The sequence below is a fragment of the Eubalaena glacialis genome, chromosome 4 (assembly GCF_028564815.1).
Source record: "Eubalaena glacialis isolate mEubGla1 chromosome 4, mEubGla1.1.hap2.+ XY, whole genome shotgun sequence".
Taxonomy (NCBI): domain Eukaryota; kingdom Metazoa; phylum Chordata; class Mammalia; order Artiodactyla; family Balaenidae; genus Eubalaena; species Eubalaena glacialis.
In genome coordinates this window covers 141872572-141894087 of record NC_083719.1, presented here as the reverse complement: position 1 = coordinate 141894087, position 21516 = coordinate 141872572, and positions in this window count along the sequence as shown.

Sequence of the window (21516 nt, the reverse complement as noted above, 5' to 3'; positions counted from 1 at the left end):
AGACCCGACGCAGCCAAGTAAATAAACAAGTGAAATGAAATGCGATGTCTGCATCAGCACATGTGATGGATCCTGGGACAGGTTTGTGGCTCCAGGACTGAGTCATTTATTTGCCCGTCTGCGGGGAGTGTTGTTGGGACCCCTCTCCAGGACTTGCCCTTGGCTGAAGAGCGCCGCCCCACTGATCAATGTGGGTCAACAATAGGAGGCAACGCTGCCCAGGTTGCCTGAGCTCCCGGTAGAATGCACTGGGGCCTTTGCTGCATGTACATCATAATTCAACTTCTCCAGTGCTCCATCCTGCTTCCTCCCCTCCCCACAGCTGTTGATTCTGAAAGCATCTTTAGTAAATTCTTCACGTGTAAATTTCTGTCTCACAGTCTACTTCCCAGAGAACCCAGCTCTTAGCACAGTGATGTGGGGTGGGCTAAGGTAAAGAGATTGGTGGTACTTGGGCCATGAACTTGCCATCTAGGGCCTAGAGAAATTATAAACCAAGTTTTCCCACAATGGCCCCAGGTACCTATACTAAATGACAATAAAACAATAGCCCAGCTACAGCCCTGCTTCTAGGAAACTATATTCCCACCTGCATCCAGCATCTGGTGCTGCTATTGTTAAGCAGAAGCCAAGTGTGAAAACCAGAGGGAAAGCCCATAGTTCACTAATCTCTGACGGTTCTTTCCAGCTTCTGCCTTGGCCAGAAGACTGTGAGGCTGCTTTGAGCTCCCTGATGTGCTGGCAGGCCCCAGGGAGTGTTGGAAGGGCAGAGAACTATCTGACATTGACAGAAGAGACAGCCCTGGGAGGAGGGGACTTCAGGCAGCACAGGTCAGGAGCCCCTTGTCAGGGCTTCTCTGCTGTGTGGGATGGAGAGGGGAGCATAGCAGGGTAGAAGACAAATCTCTTGGTGTATACATTTGCTGGATGTGTCTGTGTTCCGTGTGCAAGCAAAAGGTATATTACAAGCATTATCTAATTTAATTTGTACAACCCTGTGTGTGTTAGAGACACTGATCCTGTTTTACAGAGAAGGCTAAACTGAGGTTCAAAGAGAACTAACTCACCCAAGATTGCAAAACTAGTAAATGGCACCATTGAGATTCAAACCCAGGACTTTCTGATCCTAATGCCCATGTTCCTTTCCTACCACTCCCAGGCCCAACCTCTGTTGTGATTGCAAACTTAGAGGCTCAGATTCATCAGGATATTAGAAACAACCCAGTTCGGGCACATGGCTAGTAGGTGCTAAGCTATGTACTAACTCTGATCCATTGGTGGTATGGTAGCTGATTAGAACACTATGTTGAGAAGGATTCTGAAGCTGAATCTCAAGAGTGGTGTGATCCATTAGTGACATCTGCATGGCAGGGGTATGTGTAGCATAATCCAGATCTGGTCTTATTCATCCCAGAACTGGTCCAACCCTCTCAGTTTACAAAAGGAGAAACAAGGGCCCAAAAAAGTGATAAGACTTAAGTAAGGTACAGGTTTAGTCGGTGGCAGAGCCGGGACCAGAATTTGGGCCACCAATTCTTCCCATTGTCTCCACGGGTCAGTCTGCTTTTTGTGCCTTCTGCCGCAGATCCTGGTGAAGGGGTAGCTCGCTGTACTTAGGGTCAGAAATACCACTTCCGGTGGCATTCAAATGGGTGGTGAGCCCTCGGGGGTCAGGGGTCTCAGAGCCACCCAGCGCTGCCTGTATCACTGGACTGGGATTAGGGTCCTGACAGGGAAAGCCATGAACTCACATAGAAACTCAAAGAACTGTTCTGTGCCAGAGTCTGGACCTCAGGGCTTGGAATTGTTGAGCAGAGGCTGCAGCCTGACCAACTGGCAGTTTCATCCTCTAGGACTCTCTCATTTGTCAACCAGGTTTATGTAAGAGCTGGGGAAATTCCCAGGGACTTCAACAAAACCAATGTGTTTAGTCCATGGCACTGATTTTGAGAAAATGTTTGCTTTATTTTCTGGTTTTCTCTGCAATTGCTGAATGATTTCTATTTCACTGTCCCAAGGGGAAGCAATTTTTGCTATCTCCCTCTCTCCCACCAGACACAGAAAGGGAAAGATGCTATGTAAACATTTCACAAATCAGATGGGCACCAAGTTGAACAAGGAAACAGATTAGTCAATCAGAAAAGGCATTGGTGGAAGCTGAGATTTGGCCATGGAATGAGTTCCTATCACAGGGCCTGCAGGAGCTCAGGGGATGTTTGCGGAAGGAAGGAAGGAAGGGAGGGAGGAAGGAAGGAAGGGAGGGAGGGAGGGAGGGAGGGAGGGAGGAAGGAAGGAAGGGAGGAAGGAAGGAAGGGAGGAAGGAATAATTCAGTTAAAGGCGACCTCCTCAAAGAAGCCTTTCTTAGCAACCCTATTTAAAGTAGCTCACTTCCCTTTCAACCAGTCACTTCCTATCTTAAAACCCCCATTTAGTTTCTTTCTAATTAATCAGTTAACTAACTAGTTAATTAATTTATTTATTGAAATATAATTGACCTACAATACCATGTTAGTTCCAGGTACACAACCTAGTGATTCAGTATTTCTATACATTACAAAATGATCACCACCCATTTCATTTCTGTACAGCATGCATCGATATCTGAAATGATCTCTCTAAAATTTCTTTTTTTTTACTTTTTTTGGCCGCACCGTGCGCCATGCGCGATCTTAGTTCGCGGATCAGGGATCAAACCCGTGCCCCCAGCATTGGGAGTGCAGAGTCTTAACCACTGGACTACCAGTGAAGTCCTGATCTCTCTAAAATTTCTTTGTCTATATTCTGTCTCCCTACATTAGAATATAAGCCTCGTAAATGCAGGGCCCTTGTCTGGTTTGTAAACCACTGTATCCTCAGTGCCCAGAATGGTGCCTGACACACGGTAGGTATTTAACAAATGTTTATTGAATGACTGACTGAATGAGAAACTGAGTCCCTGACAAGCCATGTGATAACCCAGGCCTTATTTTCTTAACAGCTTTATTGAGATATAAATCAAATATGGCTCATTCATTTAAAGTGTACGGTTTAGTGCTTTTTATTATATTCACAGAGCTGTGCAACCATCACCAAAATCAATTTTAGAATATTTTCATCATCTCAAAAAGAAGCCTCTTTTAGTAGTCACTACCCATTTCCCTTTGACTCCCCTCAGCCCTAGGCAACCACTAATCTACTTTCTGTCTCTATGGATTTGCCTATTCTGGATATTTCATATAAATGAAATCAAAATATGTGGTCCTTCTGGGTCTGGCTTCTTACAGTTAGCATAATGTTCTCAAGGTTCATCCAGGTTATAGCATGTATCAGTACTTCATTTCTTTCTATTGCCAAATAGTTTTCTGTTGTATGGATATTCCACACTTTATTCATTCATCAGTTAATGGGCATTTGAGTTGTTTTTGCTTTTTGGCTATTATTAATAATGCTGCTATGAACTTTCACATACAAGTATTTGTGTGAGCATATGCTTCCATTTCTCTTGACTATCTAGGATTGTAATTGCTGGGTCACGTGGTAACTGTTTTAACCTTTTGAGGAACATCCAGATGCATCTCTTCAAAGCAGCTGCACGTTTTTTACGTTCCCATCAAGAGTATATGAGGGTCCCAATCTCTCCACATCCTGACCAAACCCTGCTGTTCTTCATCTTTTTAAAATTATAGCCATCCTAATGGGTGTGATTAGTATCTCTTAATTTTAATTTACCTCACCTGATGGCTAATGACATTACGCAGCTTTTCATGTGCTTACTGCTCATTTTTTTTTTTTTAATAAATTTATCTATTTATTTATTCGTTCTTGGCTGTGCTGGATCCTCGTTTCTGTGCAAGGGCCTTCTCCAGCTGCGGCGAGCGGGGGCCGCTCCTCATCGCGGTGCGCAGGCCTCTCACTATCTCGGCCTCTCCTGTTGCGGATCACAGGCTCCAGACGCGCAGGCTCAGTAGTTGTGGCTCACGGGCCCAGCCGCTCCGCGGCATGTGGGATCCCCCCAAACCAGGGCTCGAACCCGTGTCCCCTGCATCGGCAGGCAGATTCTCAACCACTGCGCCACCAGGGAAGCCCGCTTACTGCTCATTTGTATATCTTTGGAGTAATGTCTACTCAGTGTCTTTGCCCATTTTTAAATTGGGCTTTTTATTATTGAGATATAAGAATTCTTTATATGTTCTAGATAAAGCTCCCTTATCAGACATATGATTTGCAAAAATTTTCTCCCATTCTGCGGGTTATGTTTTCACTTTCAACACAGGTTTTAAAATCAGAAAGATTGGGTTTAAATTCCAGTTCTCCTATCGGTGAGTTACTCAACTTCTCCCATCCTCAGTTTCTTATCCATAAAATAGGCATGAAAATATGTACCTTGCAAGCATATTATGAAGATAAAAAGAGATACATAGTGCAAAGCAATTGGCATATGGCTGGACATCACACATGGTAACTACTAGCATGATTGTCATGTGAAATCAATGAATAAATCAGAAAAGCAACAGTACATCAAACCCCCAAAAGCTTCTGGTGCAATGGTGCCCAAACGTGTTTTGGGGACACCTAGAAAGGTTTCTAGTACCCTAGGGAGATCCTGTGAATATCTGTAAAAGAGGTAATGTCAATTTATCTTAGACCAAAACAAAACCTAACCCCGCATGTCCTAAAGGAGTCAGGGGTGGGGGCTATCTCTGTGTATTGGGAATGAGTAACAAGGAGAGAGGTGATGATTAAAAATCAAGAAGGGACTTCCCTGGTGGCGCAGTGGTTAAGAATCCTCCTGCCAATGCAGGGGACACGGGTTCGAGCCCTAGTCCGGGAAGATCCCACATGCCGCGGAGCAACTAAGCCCGAGCCTGCGCTCTAGAGCCCACGAGCCACAACTACTGAAGTCCGCACGCCTAGAGCCCGTGCTCCGCAACAAGAGAAGCCACCACAATGAGAAGCCCGCGCACCGCAACGAAGAGTAGCCCCCTGCTCGTTGCAACTAGAGAAAGCCCGCACGCAGCAACGAAGACCCAAGGCAGCCAAAAATAAATAAATAAATTTATTAAAAAAAAAAAAAAATCAAGCAAACGCACTTTCTCCTGGTGGTCACTGCTGAGTAAGCATCACTACAGTCTCCTCCCACTGCCATCCTATTTAGTCAGCGGCTCCCAAAGAGGGCCAACAGCTGTTAGGCTCTTCATTAGAGGCTTGAGCTTTGAAACAACAGATGCTAAGGAGCCATCCTGAGCTGTGGGGAACGCTTGCTTGCGGACTGCAGGTGGGAGAGGTCCAAACACCAAGCGCTCCAGGGCTTTAGGTTCGTCCCCTACACCACTGTGGAGGAAGAAGATGCGGCCGTGGATGGAGGCACAGGGCATAGTCATGGAACCAAAGAGGACTGTGTCCAGAGAACATTCTCAATGACCACATGCCCACTTAGCAGTGAAAAAGGTTTTTGTTGGCAGCATTAAAGAAGACACTGAAGAACATCACCCAAGAGGTTATTTTTTTTAATTTATTTATTTATATTTTTGGCTAATAATTAAAATAAATTATTTTAATTAATTAATTAATTTTGGCATGTGAGATCTTCCCGGACCAGGGCCGGAACCCGTATCCCCTGCATTGGCAGGTGGATTCTTAACCTCTGCGCCATCAGGGAAGCCCTGTTTTTTTTTTAATTGAAGTATAGTTGATTTACAATTTTGTGTTAATTTCTGCTGTACAGCAGTGATTTTGGTATATGTTTATATACATTCTTTTTTTATATTCTTTTCTATTATGGTTTATCATAGGATATTGAATATTGTTCCCTGTGCTATATAGTAGGACCTTGTTGTCCATCCATTCTATATGTAATAGTTTGCATCTACTAACCCCAAACTCCCACTCCGTCCCTCCTCCAGCCCCCTCCCCCTTGGCAACCATAAGTCTGTTCTCTATGTCTGTGAGACTGTTTATGTTTCATAAATAGATTCATTTGTGTCATAGTTTAGATTCCGCATATAAGTGATATCATATGGTATTTGTCTTTCTCTTTCTGACTTACTTCACTTAGTATGATACTCTCTATTTGCATCCATGTTGCTGCAAATAGCATTATTTTGTTTTTTATGTATTCCATTGTATACATATACCACATCTTCTTTTTCCATTCTTCTGTCAATGACATTTATGTTGTTTCCATGTCTTGGCTATTGTGAATAGTGCTGCTATGAACATAGGGGTGCATGTATCTTTCTGAATTAGAGTTTTGTCTGGATATATGCCCAGGAGTGGGATTGCTGGATCCCAATTATTTTTAGTTTTCTGAGGAACCTCCATACTGTTTTCCATAATGGCTGCACCAACTTCCATTCCCACCAGCAGTGTAGGAGGGTTCCATTTTCTCCACACCGTCTCCAGCATTTGTTATTTATAGACTTTTAAAAAAACAATATTTATTTATTTATTTATTTAGCTGCGTGGGGTCTTAGTTGCGGCACGCAGGATCTTCATTGTGGCGAGTGGGCTTCTCTCTAGTTGTGGCCCCCCAGGCTCCAGAGCACGCCGGCTCAGTAGTTGCTCCGGGTGGGCTTAGTTGCCCCGCAGCATGTGGGATCTTTGTTCCCCGACCAGAGATTGAACCCACATCCCCTGCGTTGGAAGGCAGATTCTTACCCACTCAACTAACAGCGAAGTCCCAACATTGGTAGGATTTATGTCAGAGAATGTTTTGCCTATGATCTCTTCTAGGAGTTTTAACAAAGGGTTTTGATGTAGGTTTGGATTTGTTTGTTTTGTTTGTTTGTTTTTGCATCTGTGCTGTTGATGGCTAAATCTAATAGTCTGATCATGATGCTGGATAAGTTTGTCTTTTAAAAAATCAAGCAAATCCAATTAGATGTCCATAGGCAAAAAAAAAAAAAAAATGAACCTCGCACTTTATACAAAAGTTAAATCAAAACCTTGCACTTTATACAAAAGTTAAATCAAAATGGATCATAGAGTTTAAAACTACAAAACTTTTAGAAAAATCAGTATCTAGAACTAGGTAAAAAGAGTTATTAGACAACACAAAAAGTATGATTCATAAAAGGAAAAACTGATTAATTGGACCTTGTCAAAATATAAAATTTTCGATCTATGAAAGCCCACATGAAGACAATGAACAGATAAGCTACCCAATGGAAGAAAATATTTGCAAACCACATATTTGCCAAAGACTAGTGTCTAGAATATATCAAGAACCCTCAAACTCAGTAATAAAACAAAAAAGCAATCTAATGAGAATATGGGTAAAAAACATGAAGAAAAAGCTCATCAAAAAGAATAGATGAGGGCTTCCCTGGTGGCGCAGTGGTTGAGAATCTGCCTGCTAATGCAGGGGACACGGGTTTGAGCCCTGGTCTGGGAAGATCCCACATGCCGCAGAGCAACTAGGCCCGTGAGCCACAGCTACTGAGCCTGCGCGTCTGGAGCCTATGTTCCGCAACAAGAGAGGCCGCGATAGTGAGAGGCCCGCGCACCGCGATGAGGAGTGGCCCCCGCTTGCCGCAACTAGAGAAAGCCCTCGCACAGAAATGAAGACCCAACACAGCCAAAAATAAAAATAAATAAATAAAAAAAATTAAAAAAAAAAAAGAATAGATGACAAATAAGCACATTTTCATGTTCAACGTCATTAGCTATTAGGAAATACAAATTAAAACTACAACAAGATATCACTACACATCTATCAGAATGGCTAAAATAAAAACTAGTGACAGGCTTCCCTGGTGGAGCAGTGGTTGGGAATCCGCCTGCCAATGCAGGGAACATGGGTTCAAGCCCTGGTCCCGGAAGATCCCACATGCCACGGAGCAACTAAGCTTATGCTCCACGACTACTGAGCCTGCACTCTGGAGCCCGCGAGCCACACCACAACTACTGAGCCCACGTGCCACAACTACTGAAGCCCACATGACTGGAGCCCGTGCTCTACAACGAGAGAAGCCACCGCAATGAGAGGCCCGCTCTCCTCAACGAAGTGGCCCCCACTCGCTGCAACTAGAGGAAGCCCGCGCACAGCAACGAAGACCCAACGCAGCCAAAATAAATAAATAAAATAATAAATAAATTTATCAAAACAAAACACAAAAAAAACTAGTGACAACACCAGATGCTGGTGAGGATGCAGAGAATATGAATCAGTCACATATTACTGGTGAGAGTGTCAGTGTACAGCTGTGGAAAACTGTTCAGCAGTTTCTTTAAAAACTAATTATGCAACTAGCATACAGCCCAGCAATAGCACGCCTAGGCATTTCCCCCAGAGAAATAAAAACTTACGTTTACGCAAAAAGCCAGTATACAGGGCTTCCCTGGTGGCGCAGTGGTTGAGAATCTGCCTGCCGATGCAGAGGACAGGGGTTCGAGCCCTGGTCTGGGAAGATCCCACATGCCGCGGAGCAGCTGGGCCCGTGAGCCACAATTACTGAGCCTGCGCATCTGGAGCCTGTGCTCTGCAACAAGAGAGGCCGCGATAGTGAGAGGCCCGCGCACCGCGATGAAGAGTGGCCCCCGCTTGCCACAACTAGAGAAAGCCCTCGCAGAGAAACGAAGACCCAACACAGCCATAAATAAAATAAATAAATAAAAATTTTAAAAAAAAAGATGTAATTAAAAAAAAAAAAAAAAGCCAGTATACAAATGCTCATAGCAACATTATTTGTAATAGTCAAACACTGGAATCAACCCAGATATATTTCAATGATGACTGGTCAAACAAACTGAAGTAAGTACATATCATGGAATACTTACCACTTAATAACATAAAGGAATAAACTACTCACGCATACTACAACCTGGATGAGTCTCCATGGAATTTAGGGGAAAAAAGTCAATTCCAAAGGACTGCATACAGTATGATTCTATTTACATAACTTTTTTTTGGCTGCTCCGCACGGCATATGGGTTCTTAGTTCCCCGACCAGGGATCGAACCCGTGTCTCCTGCATTGGAAGTGCGGAGTCTTAACCACTGGAACGCCAGGGAAGTTCCATACATAACATTTTTGAAATAACAAAATTTTAGAAATGGAGGATGGATGAGTTGCATGGGGTGGGGATGAAGCGGGGAGGTGGGTGTGGTTACAAAAGGGCAACACAAGGGATCCTTGTGGTGATGGAGCTATTCTGTATCTTGCCTGCAGTGTGGACATAGGAAACTATATAGATGATAAAATGACAAGTCCCCAGCCCCTTGCAACCACTGTAGTACTTTCTATCTTTCTGAATTTGACTACTCTAGGTATCTCATAAGTGGAATCATACAGTATTTGTCTTTTTGTGACTGCCTTATTTCACTTAGCATAGTGTCCTCAAGGATTATCCATATTGTAGCATGTGTCAGAATGTCCCACCTTCTTAAGGCTAAATAATATTCCTTTGTCTATATGGACCACATTTTGTTCATCCATCCATCGATGGACATTTGAGTTGCTTCCACCTTTTGGCTATTGTGAATAATGCTGCTGTGAAAATGGGTGTACAAATATCTCCTCAAGATCCTACTTTCAATTCTTTTGGGTGTTTCCTCCATTCCCAGCCTGGTGAAGGCTTCTGTCCTGCCTCCAAACCCACACAAGGACTGTTCTGCCCCCCAGGCTCGAATTCCATGCTGTTAGCCTTTGCTTCATTTGTCCATATTTTTTCCAGTAATTTCTGAAAGGTCTTTGATTTCTCCAAAGTGCTTGGCACACGGCCTTGTTACAGTCACAACTCTAAAAAGCTTTGGGCTGGTTGCCAGAGTTGCCAGATGGCTGTGTGAGCCGGCCCTGCCTGCCCTTGAACCTCACCTCGCACCTCCCTCTCACTCTGTACAGCCACACTGCCTTCTCCCAGTCCCTCCTGCAGATGCCTTCCCTTTGCAGGGCCTTTGCACATGCTGTTCCCTCTGGCAGAAAGACCTTTTCCCTCTTGTTTTTAACTCCTACCTAAAATTCTTCAGACATCAGCTTAAATGTCATTTCCTGGCCAGGCATGTTCTATGCCTGTACTTCTCCTTTATGGCACTTTTCCCAATTATGCATGTATGGTTACTGGTTTATTTTATTTTATTTTATTTTTTGGCCACGCCATATGGCTTGCAGGATCTTAGTTCGCCAACCAGGGATCAAACCCGGTTCTCCTGCAGTGGAAGCTTGAAGTCCTAACCACTGGACTGCCAGGGAGTTCCCACGGTTACTTAATTAGTGCTCTTCCTCACTAAGCTGTAGGCTTCCTGAGGCCAGAGACTGGGACTCTGTGCTTATCGTGGTATCCTCAGTGCCTGCCATATAGAATGGGCTCCATACATATTGGGTGATTGAAATAATTTACAGGAAGCAAAATGCTTGGACTAGGAGATCTGATGTTATGTAATACCTTGGGGGGCGGGGGAAGATAATAGTTGTACCCAAGAACCTGAGAACTGAGGTAGAAAGAAGGCTAACTTTTCACTTTATTCTTCTGAGTGGTCTGAACTGTTCACTATGTGCATGTATTTATTGGAAAAATGTTTTAATCTGGAAAAAAAAAAAAAAGGAAATCAGGAGGCCTACCTTAAAAAGGGGACATATGGACCTGGATCTTTATGTGGACTCCCTCCTGTACCCCTTCCCCTATTCTCACTGGTGCTCGGGAGAGTGATTTCAAGAACAAGTGGTCCATCACCCTTGCGGGAGAGGTTCTGCCAGTTGTTTGCACTGCCAGGCCGGAAGTTTACTCAAGCAACAAAAGACCCATGGGGAGGTGCTTTTTTTTTTTTTTTTAAATCAATTATTTATTTATTTATTTTTGGCTGTGTTGGGTCTTCGTTTCTGTGCAAGGGCTTTCTCCAGTTGCGGCAAGCGGGGGCCACTCTTCATCGCGGTGCGCGGGCCTCTCACTATCGCGGCCTCTCTTGTTGCGGACCACAGGCTCCAGACGCGCAGGCTCAGTAGTTGTGACTCACGGGCCCAGTCGCTCCGCGGCATGTGGGATCTTCCCAGACCAGGGCTCGAACCCGTGTCCCCTGCATTAGCAGGCATATTCTCAACCACTGCGCCACCAGGGAAGCCCGGGATGTGCTTTTGAGTCTAATTTTTCCTTACGCTTAAACATGCCACAGTAGCCTGTCCCTACAAAGACACTGTCCTTGGGCTTCCCTGGTGGTGCAGTGGTTAAGAATCCTCCTGCCAATGCGGGGGACATGGGTTCGAGCCCTAGTCCGGGAAGATCCCACATGCCGCGGAGCCACTAAGCCTGTGCGCCACAACTACTGAGCCTGCACTCTAGAGCCCGCAAGCCATAACTACTGAGCCCACATGCCACAACTACTGAAGCCCACACACCTAGAGCCCGTGCTCCACAACAAGAGAAGCCATTGCAATGAGAAGCCCATGCACCACAACGAAGAGTAGCCCCCGCTCGAGGGAACTAGAGAAAGTCCACGCGCAGCAACGAAGACCCAACACATCCAAAAATAAATAAATAAATAAAACTTCTTAAAAAAATGTTTTTAAAAAAAGGCACTGTCCTTCCTAGCTTGTCATGGGTCCTAGTCAATACTCAGGTCATTTGGAGTCCCAAATCATTCAGTCCTTTAAAAAAAAATGACCTTTGTCTAGAAAGAAAGAAAGGAAGGAAGGGAGGGAGGGAAGGAGGGAAGAAGGAAAGGAGGGAGGGATGGGGGGAGGGAGAGGAAGGGAGGAAGGAAAGAATGAGTAAAGATGCTCCCCTTTTCCCCCCGTTTCTGCTTCTGAGCTGCTGTCAGAAGAGAGGGCTTGGCTGGCCTTGCCTCCATTCTCAGGGCAAAATGTTTTCCCTTGATTCTGCCCTTTTCAGCTTCCGCATGTGGCTACTTGTCCAAGGCCCTGCTTTGGCCACCTCTGGGAATTCAGAGCCAGGTCTAGCAAGTCTGTATTCTAGCTACCTTGGAAAAAGAAAAAGACCGTGATGAGAGATGAGCTAGAAATAGCAGAAGTGTTCAGTGAGGGAGCAGGCAGACGCAAGCAAAGGCCACAGCTGCTTTTGTATCTCCTCTGGAGAATGTTCATTGGAAAAAGCTAGAGCCTTATTAGAACAGTCTTTAGACTGAATTGCAGAAAGGGAAAGATTAATTAAAGAAAGGAAACACTGTGTTGTATACCTCCTGCCCGATATGATGCATCATGGGAGATTGTTTCAAGTATATCAGGTCATCTAATCTTCATAATATTCTTGAGGGTGATAATTACTAGCCTACACAGCAGATGGGAGAACTGGAGTCCAAAGAGGATAAATGATGGAGCCAGGATGTAATCTCAGGGGTACCTTGCATCTCTTTGATGGCTGGTGCTTGGCCACGTTGCCTGGATATTCTGTTCAGGCCTGCCCAGGCAGGCATTAGCTCTAGTCTCCAGCAGGTGAACTGTGGGTGTGGCTGCTCCACAGGCCATTAATTAAACCATCAATCAATCAGCCACCATAATATGAATTGGTCAAGAGTTTCAACTATGGAGCTCGACTGCTTGGGTTTGAATCTGGGCTTTACAATTGACTAGTGTGGTGGGTTTGAGCCTTTTCGACCCTTAAGTGACCACTTGGTCTTTCTATGCCTCAGTTTGTTCATCTGTGAAATGGAGATTAGGTCGTTGTAAGGATTAAGTAGTTAATATATATGAAGTGCTCAGCACAGAACCTGGCACATAGTAGGAGGTCTATAAAGATTAGCTATAATTTACTGAGCACCTACTACATGCTAGGCCTGGGGCTAGAGTTTGGAGATAAGCAACACAAGGCCTAGTCCTTGCTCTCTTTGGTCCAGTGCAGGGGGAAACAACAAATAATAATCACAAGTAAGGGGCTTCCCTGGTGGTACAGTGGTTAAGAGTCTGCCCGCCAATGCAGGGGACACAGGTTCGAGCCCTGGTCCGGGAAGATCCCACATGCCACGGAGCAACTAAGCCCGTGTGCAACAACTACTGAGCCTGCGCTCTAGAGCTCACGTGCCACAACTACTGAGCCCGTGTGCCACAACTACTGAAGCCTGCGCACCTAGAGCCTGTGCTCCGCAACAAGAGAAGCCACTGCAATGAGAAGCCCGTTCACCGCAACGAAGAGCAGCCCCCGCTCGCCGCAACCAGAGAAAGCCCGCACACAGCAACAAAGACCCAATGCAACCAAAAATAAAAAAATAAATTAATTAAAAAAAAAATAATCACAAGTAAATAGGAAAAGCTTTGTGGGAAGTTGTGATCTGAGAGATGGAGGGGTATATGCTAAAGAGGCAAGGAGGAGGGTACAGGGCTCCAGGCTGAGTGAAAGTATGTTCCTGGGCTTGAAAGGTATTATTAGATCATCTGGGTTTTTGAGACCCTTTCTATTAAGAATCCTCTGAGCTTGTGCGCTGGTTTCCATTACTCCAAAGACAAAGTCACATCCTGAAAGCTGATCTTTGGACCAAAGCCTTCACAAAGATCAGCAGTGGTTCTACCAAAGATTCTTCTGGGGAAGTAACAAAATACGATTAGTACTGGGTCCAAGCCAAGTGAGTGGTTAAAAAGGTGAGTTTGGATTAAGACCAAACTGGGCCTAAGTGTTCAACTTTTGGTGGGTTTCAGGTCACCTGTGGAGACTTTTCAGTACATCCCAGGGCCAGACTCTAGGAAATCCTGAGTTGGTGACTTTAGGTGGAGTCTGGTAATCTCCATTTTCTCATGCTTAGCAAGGGATGAAAACCATAATGCTCTCACTTTGGATGCTGCCTCCTTCACCTGCCATCTGGGTGACCTTGGGCAAGTTTTGTAACCTCTTTGAGACTCAGTTTCTTCAATGAGAATAATAATATCTACCCATAGGGCTATCATAAAGATGAAATAATATTAATACACAGAAACATTTCTATTAACACAGTCCTTGGCATGTGGTAAACATTCCAAATATGGGAGTTATTTTTATTAACATTTTTGGCCAACAATGAATTATTCTTTTTAAGGTTGGCAATGGGCATGGGAATCCTGTTCCATTGCAGGCTGTCAGTGGTTCGTATACCAGCCGCCAGATGGATCAGAGATATTTTTATATTACGTTCTTGTCCTTCCCTTCTCAGTTTCTCTTCTTTGAACTCCTGACCTGAGTGAACATAACAGCACTCTGGCCTTAGGGGAACGTCAGGGCAAGAGTGAATTCATTCCTTCTACAAATCTTTGTTGAGGCCTACTGACAGCTAGAGACTTATCTAGGTGCAGGGGTGGGGACAGTGGGGGAGGGGTACAGAAGGGACAACAATCATTTCCTATAGTGATCAGTGATGAAAAGAAAACAAAACAGGGCTTCCCTGGTGGCGCAGTGCTTAAGAATCCGCCTGTCAATGCAGGGGACGCAAATTCGAGCCCTGGTCCAGGAAGATCCCACATGCCACGGAGCAACTAAGCCCGTGTGCCACAACTACTGAGCCCACGTGCCACAACTACTGAAGCCCGCATGCCTAGAGCCCGTGCTCCACAACAAGAGAAGCCACCGCAATGAGAAACCCGTGCACCGCAACAAAGAGTAGCCCCTGCTTGCCGCAACTAGAGAAAGCCCGCGTGCAGCAGCGAAGACCCAACGCAGCCAAAAATAAAATAAATTAAATAAATTTTAAAAAAAAGAAAAGAAAACAAGTAAAGGGGTAGAAAGGAAAGGGGGAGGTGCAGAGTCTGAATAACTTATCATGCTTCCTTCAAATTAGTCACTTTGAGCTGCTTTACACTTAGTCCAAAGACGTTGATATTATTCATTATGATTTTCCTTCTCTTGGAATAGCTTTCAAAGACCAGAGCACATACTTTTGGATACTCTTTATAGTGGCCAATGTTTATCCATTAAGGGAAAAATATCCTTATGGAAAAAATTTTTTTAAATTGAAGTTTAGTTGATTCACAATGTTGTGTTAATTTCTGCTGTAGAACAAAGTGACTCAGTTTATATACATATATATATTCTTTTTTTATATTCTTTTTCATTATGGTTTATCCCAGGACATTGAATATAGTTCCCTGTGCTATACAGTAGGACCTTGTTGTCCATCCATTCTGTATGTAATAGTTTGCATCTACTAACCCCAAACTCCCAGTCCATCCCTCCCCCACTCTCCCTCCGCCTTGGCAACCACAAGTCTGTTCTCTATGTCTGTGAGGCTGTTTCTGCTTTGTATATAGGTTCATTTGTGTCATATTTTAGATTCCACATATAAGTGATATCATATGGTTATTTGTCTTTCTCTTTCTGACTTACTTCATTTAGTATGATTATCTCTAGTTGCAGCCATGTTGCTGCAAATGGTGTTATTTTGTTCTTTTTTACGGCTGAGTAGTATTCTATTGTATATATGTACCACATCTTCTTTACCCATTCATCTGTCGATGGACATTTATGTTGTTTCCATGTCTTGGCTATTGTGAATACTGCTGCTATAAAGATAGGGGTGCATGTATCTTTCTGAATTAGAGTTTTGTCTGGATATATGCCCAGGAGTGGGATTGCTGGATCCCAATTATTTTTAGTTTTCTGAGGAACCTCCATACTGTTTTCCACAGTGGCTGCACCAATTTCCATTCCCACCAACAGTGTAGGAGGGTTCCATTTTCTCCAAACCCTCTCCAGCATTTGTTATTTGTAGACTTTTTAATGATGGCCTTTCTGACTGGTGTGAGATGGTACCTCTTTGTAGTTTTGATTTGCATTTCTCTAAAAATTAGCAATGTTGAGCATCTTTTCATATGCCTATTGGCCATCTGTATTTCTTCTTTGGAGAAATGTCTGTTTAGGTCTTCTGCCCATTTTCAATTGGATTGTTTTGTTGTTGTTGTTGAGTTGTATGAGCTGTTTGTATATTTTGGAAATTAAGTCCTTGTCGGTCACGTAATTTGCAAATATTTTCTCCCATTCTGTAGGTTGTCTTTTAGTTTTTTCTATGGTTGCCTTTGCTGTGCAAAATCTTGTAAGGTTGATTAGGTACCATTTGTTTATTTTTGTTTTTATTTCTATTGCCTTGGGAGACTGACCTAAGAAAACACTGGTACAATTTATGTCAGAGAATGTTTTGCCTATGTTCTCTTCTAGGATTTTTATGGTGTCTTGTCTTATATTTAAGTCATTAAGCCATTTTGAGTTTTTTTGTGTGTGTGCATGGAGTGAGGGTGTGTTCTTCATTGATTTACATGCAGCTGCCAAATTTCCCAGCAACACTTGCTGAAGAGACTATCTTTTTCCCATTTTATATTCTTGCCTCCTTTATCAAAGATTAATTGACCGTAGGTGTGTGGGTTTATTTCTGGGCTCTCTATTCTGTTCCATTGGTCCATATGTCTGTTTTTGTGCCAATACAACACTGTTTTGATTACTATAGCTTTGTAGTATTGTCTGAAGTCTGGGAGGGTTATATCTCCTGCTTTGTTCTTCTTCCTCAGGATTACTTTGGCAATCCTGGGTCTTTTATGGTTCCATATAAATTTTAGGATTATTTGTTCTAGTTCTGTGAAAAATGTCATGGGTAATTTGATAGGGATTGTGTTAAACCTGTATATTGCTTTGGGTAGTGTGGCCATTTAAAAAATATTAATTCTTCCAATCCAAGAGCATGGGATATCTTTCCATTTCTTTGATTCATCTTTAATTTCCTTTATTCATGTTTTATAGCTCTCAGCATATAAGTCGTTCACCTCCTTGGTCAGGTTTATTCCTTATGGAAAATTTTAATCATGCAGAAAAATAGAAAGAAAAAAAATTACAATGGCTTCTATTTCTAACATTCAAATATTAAATATTCAAATGTAAAATATTAATATTTTAGAGTATTTATTCCCAGGAATTTTTATGCATTTAAACATTATTGTAATACTTTCTATCCTTTTAGACTTATGTCATAAGCACTTTTCATGTTAATGCAAATCTTTATGAATACAACTTTTAAAGTTGCATAATATACCATTGAGTGGCCATATTATAATTAAATTACCAAACCTTGTTGGTGAAATTTAGGTTGTTCCTTTTCCCTCCCCTTTAATAAAGTACATAGTGAGGGACTTCCCTGGTGGTCCAGTGGCTAAGACTCCACACTCCCAATGCAGGGGGCCAGGGTTCGATCCCTGGTCAGGGAACTAGACCCCGCATGCCACAACTAAAAGACCCCACATGCTGCAACTAAAAGACCCCTGCATACTGCAACTAAAAGACCCTGCAAGCTGCAACTAAGACCCAGTGCAGCCAAATAAATAAATAAAGATTTTTTTTTTTTTAAAGCTGCATTGGACTTCCCTGGTGGCGCAGTGGTTAAGAATCCACCTGCCAATGCAGGGGACACGGGTTCAATCCCTAGTCTGGGAAGATCCCACATGCCATGGAGCAACTAAGCCTGTGTGCCACAACTACTGAGCCTGCGCTCTAGAGCCCACGAGCCACAACTACTGAAGCCCATGTGCCTAGAGCCCGTGCTCCGCACCAAGAGAAGCCGCCGCAATGAGAAGCCCGAGCACCGCAACAAAGAGTAGTCCCCGCTCGCCACAACTAGAGAAAGCCCGCGCACAGCAACGAAGACCCAACGCAGCCAAAAATTAATTAAAAAAAATAAAAACAACCTATCCCTCAGAGTGAAAAACAATATAAAATAGTGGGGTTTTCAAATAACGTACAATGAGAATACCTATCAAAACTTGTCCAGATGACCCTAGGACCAATCTCCAGCAATCATACCTTTCTACTTTGTGACTTAACCTCTTTCGAGTTTAATGGGCTAAGATCTTTGATCTAAATTACAAGGACAAGGAGAGTTCCTTGGCGGTCCAGTGGTTAGGACTTGGAGCTTTCACTGCTGTAGCCCCAGGTTCAGTCCCTGATTGGGGAACTAAGATTCCGCAAGCTGAGCGGCCAAAAAAAAGAAAAAAAATTACAAGGGCACATAAAGGTCATGCCCGATGGAGAAATAACCCTTGAATTCCCTGACCAACCCGAATCGCAATTATTATGTGCTCTACAATTTGCTATAGATAGTATTGAAGATGTTTCACCCTATGAGTTATCTGAAGTTCCCCAGAATCTGTGGGCAAGTTTATCATCAGACACTGGAAAAATCAAGAGTGCTGAACCCATAAAAATACACTCTACCAAACCTTTGCCTAAATTGATTCAATATCCACTAATATCAGAGCTACACAAGGACTCATCCCCATTGCTGAATCTTTAATTTTACTGCGGTTACTTGTCCCTCGCACCAGCCCTTGTAACACTCCCATCCTCCCAATTAAAAAGCTAAGTGGGCAAGGATGGCGATTTTTCCAAGACCTAAGGGCAATAAATAAAATTGTGATTCCTCATCTTCCAGTGGTACCCAATACAAAGACGTTATTATCACAGGTCCCACCAACTGCTAAGAGTTTCGCAGTGGTAGACTTCAGCTCATCTTTCTTTAGCATCCCTTTGGATCCAAATCACCAACATTTTTTTGCCTTTCCTGGAACAATCGGCAATATACTTGGACCATAATGCCTCAGGGACTTACTAGAACTTCCACATATTTTCCCAAGCTCTCTAGCAAGATCTGAGCACCCTACATTCCCTCACTTTTACAATATGTGGATGATCTGTTGCTGTGTTCTTCCACACAGGAAGCCTCTAAATTAGACTCAATGCATTTACTCCAACAGTTTGCAAGCAAAGGTCGCAAGTCCTCAAAGGAAAAACTTGAGTTTTGTGATCAGGTTATTTGCTATTTAGGACATGATTTACAGCACTAGGGGAGGTTCTTCCCTGGTGGCTCAGTGGTTAAGAATCTGCCTGCCAATGCGGGGGACACGGGTTCTAAGCCCTAGTCCGGGAAGATCCCACATGCTGTGGAGCAACTAAGCCCGTGCGCCACAACTACTGAGCCTGCGCTCTAGAGCCCACGAGCCACAACTACTGAGCCCACGAGCCACAACTACTGAGCCCATGTGCCACAATTACTGAAGCCCGCACTCTAGCACCCAAGAGAAGCCACCGCAATGAGAAGCCTGTGCACCACGACGAAGAGTAGCCCCCACTCGCTGCAACTACAGAAAGCCCGTGCACAGCAACGAAGACCCAAGGCAGCCAAAAATAAATAAATAAATGAATAAATTACCAAAAAAAAAAAAAAAAAAAGCACTAGGGGATTTCACTTTTCTCTGAAGTACATACAATGAATACAAAACTGTCCAAAACCTACCACAAAAAAACAACTTAGAGAGGCTTTAGGCCTGGCAGGATATTGCAGGCTTTGGGTTCCTAATTTTTCCTCAGGAGCTTCCCTGCTTTATGAACTCACCAGAACCACCACACCAGAACCACCATTGTGGGAAGACAAACACAAACAAGCACCTACTGACCTTAAGACAGCCCTCCAAAATCCTCCAGCACTGGGTCTACCCAACTATGACAAATCTTTGACCGTAGTTGTCCAAGAAAGGAATAATCAGGCTTTAGGAATGTTAACTCAAGACTGCAGTGGAAGAATGACACCTGCCGAATATTACCGCAGGCCGCCAAACTCAGTAACCAGAGTTGACCCAAATCAGCTTAAGGCAGTCGCAGCTGCAACTCAGTTAATAGAAGCCTCAACAGGTCTGACCTTAGGAAATGTATTTATCTTCCAACATCTTCTGCTGTTGGTCTAAGATCAGCATCTTTCCTCAAGTAGACCCACTACTTATGGACTCCTCCTTTTTTTTTTTTTTTTAAGGTCTTTATTGAATTTGTTAACAATATTGCTTCTGTTTTATGTTTTGGTTTTTTTGGCTGCCAGGCATGTGGGATCTCAGTGTTAAGCCAAGTTCTCGAGTTTGTGTGCCCGACTCACAGTGAGGCCAAATAAACTGAAACGTCGGAGTTTGGAGCAGAGAAAGGTTTATTGCAAGGCCATGCAAGGAGACCAGGTGGCTCACGCCCTGAAAAGCCTCGAGCTCCCTGAAGGGTTTTGGCAAATCATTTTTAAAGGCCAGGAGGTGGGGGGGTCGCAGGGTACGTGAGCAGCTTGTACTCAGTTCTCTGATTGGCTGGTGGTGAGGCAGCAGGGTGGTGTCACAGGGGTTAACATTATCAGTCCTTAGGCTCCAGGAGGCCTGGAGCTATGTGCTCATGGTCATCAAGTAGTTCTTCCATTTGGTGGGCGGGAGTGGTTCACATCTGCAAAACAACTCAGGAAATGTGCATCAAATACTATTACCTAGGTACTTCAGAACAGGGCTGAAGCAGAGGATGTGGGGAAGCACTGTCCCGGGAAGGCCCCATAGGGTCCTGCTCACTTATATTAGCTCCCCGACCAGGGATTGAACCCGCACCCCCTCCACTGGAAGGTGAAGTCTTAACCACTGGACCACCAGGGAAGTCCCTGGACTCCTACTTTTTTTTTTTTTTTAATATTTTAAACTGCTTATTTATGTATGTATGTATGTATTTATTTTTGGCCGTGTTGGGTCTTCGTTGCTATGTGCGGGCTTTCTCTAGTTGCAGCGAGCGCAGGCTACTCTTCATTGTGGTGCGCGGGCTTCTCATTGCGGTGGCTTCTCTTGTTGCGGAGCACGGGCTCTAGGTGCGCAGGCTCAGTAGTTGTGGCTCGCGGGCTCTAGAGCGCAGGGTCAGTAGTGGTGGCGCACGGGCCCAGTTGCTCCGTGGCATGTGGGATCTTCCCGGACCAGGGCTCGACCCCGTGTCCCCTGCATTGGCAGGTGTATTCTTAACCACTGCGCCACCAGGGAAGTCCTGGACTCCTGCTTTTATGTCCATCTAACATACATCTTAAACTCTGCGACGTTCTTTTTTTTTTTTAATTAATTAAAAAAATTTTTTTTTAAATTTTTTGGCCTTACTGTGAGGCATGAGGGATCTTAGTTCCCCGACCAGGGATCAAACCTGTTCCCCCCTGCAGTGGAAGCACGGAGTCCTAACCACTGGACCACTAGGGAATTCCCTTTTTTTTCTTTTTTGAATTTTATTTTATTTATTTTTTTATACAGCAGGTTCTTATTAGTTATCTATTTTATACATATTAGTGTATATATGTCAATCCCAATCTCCCAAAGGGAATTCCCATTTTTTAATTTTAATTTTTGTTTATTTTTTATTTTTGGTGCAACGTTCTTAATCCTCCTGCCTTACTTCCCTTATCATATGTGAAAGAAGAACATGTCTGTGAGACCGTCACTTTCCAATTAGTTACCCCACGTTCAGATCTAAAGGACATAGGCCTACATAACCTAGATTTAATTCTCTGTGTGGATGGGTCTTATACCGAAAATAAACAGGGAAAATATCAAGCTGGTGATGCAGTCCCTACTCAATATGAGTTCATTGAACACAGACCTTTCCCGCAAGGTAATTCAGCACAACAGGCAGAATTATTTGCCTTGACCAGAAGAGCATGCGTAATCGCTCAAGAAAAATCAGTTAACATTTACACTGATAGCTGCTGTGCCTTTGGCGAGGAACATGGCTATGGAATGTTATGGAAACAAAGAGGTTTTCCAACTTCAAGCGGCACTCCTATTCAAAAGAGGGTATAAGTAGAAGTACTTCTCTCTGCCATTC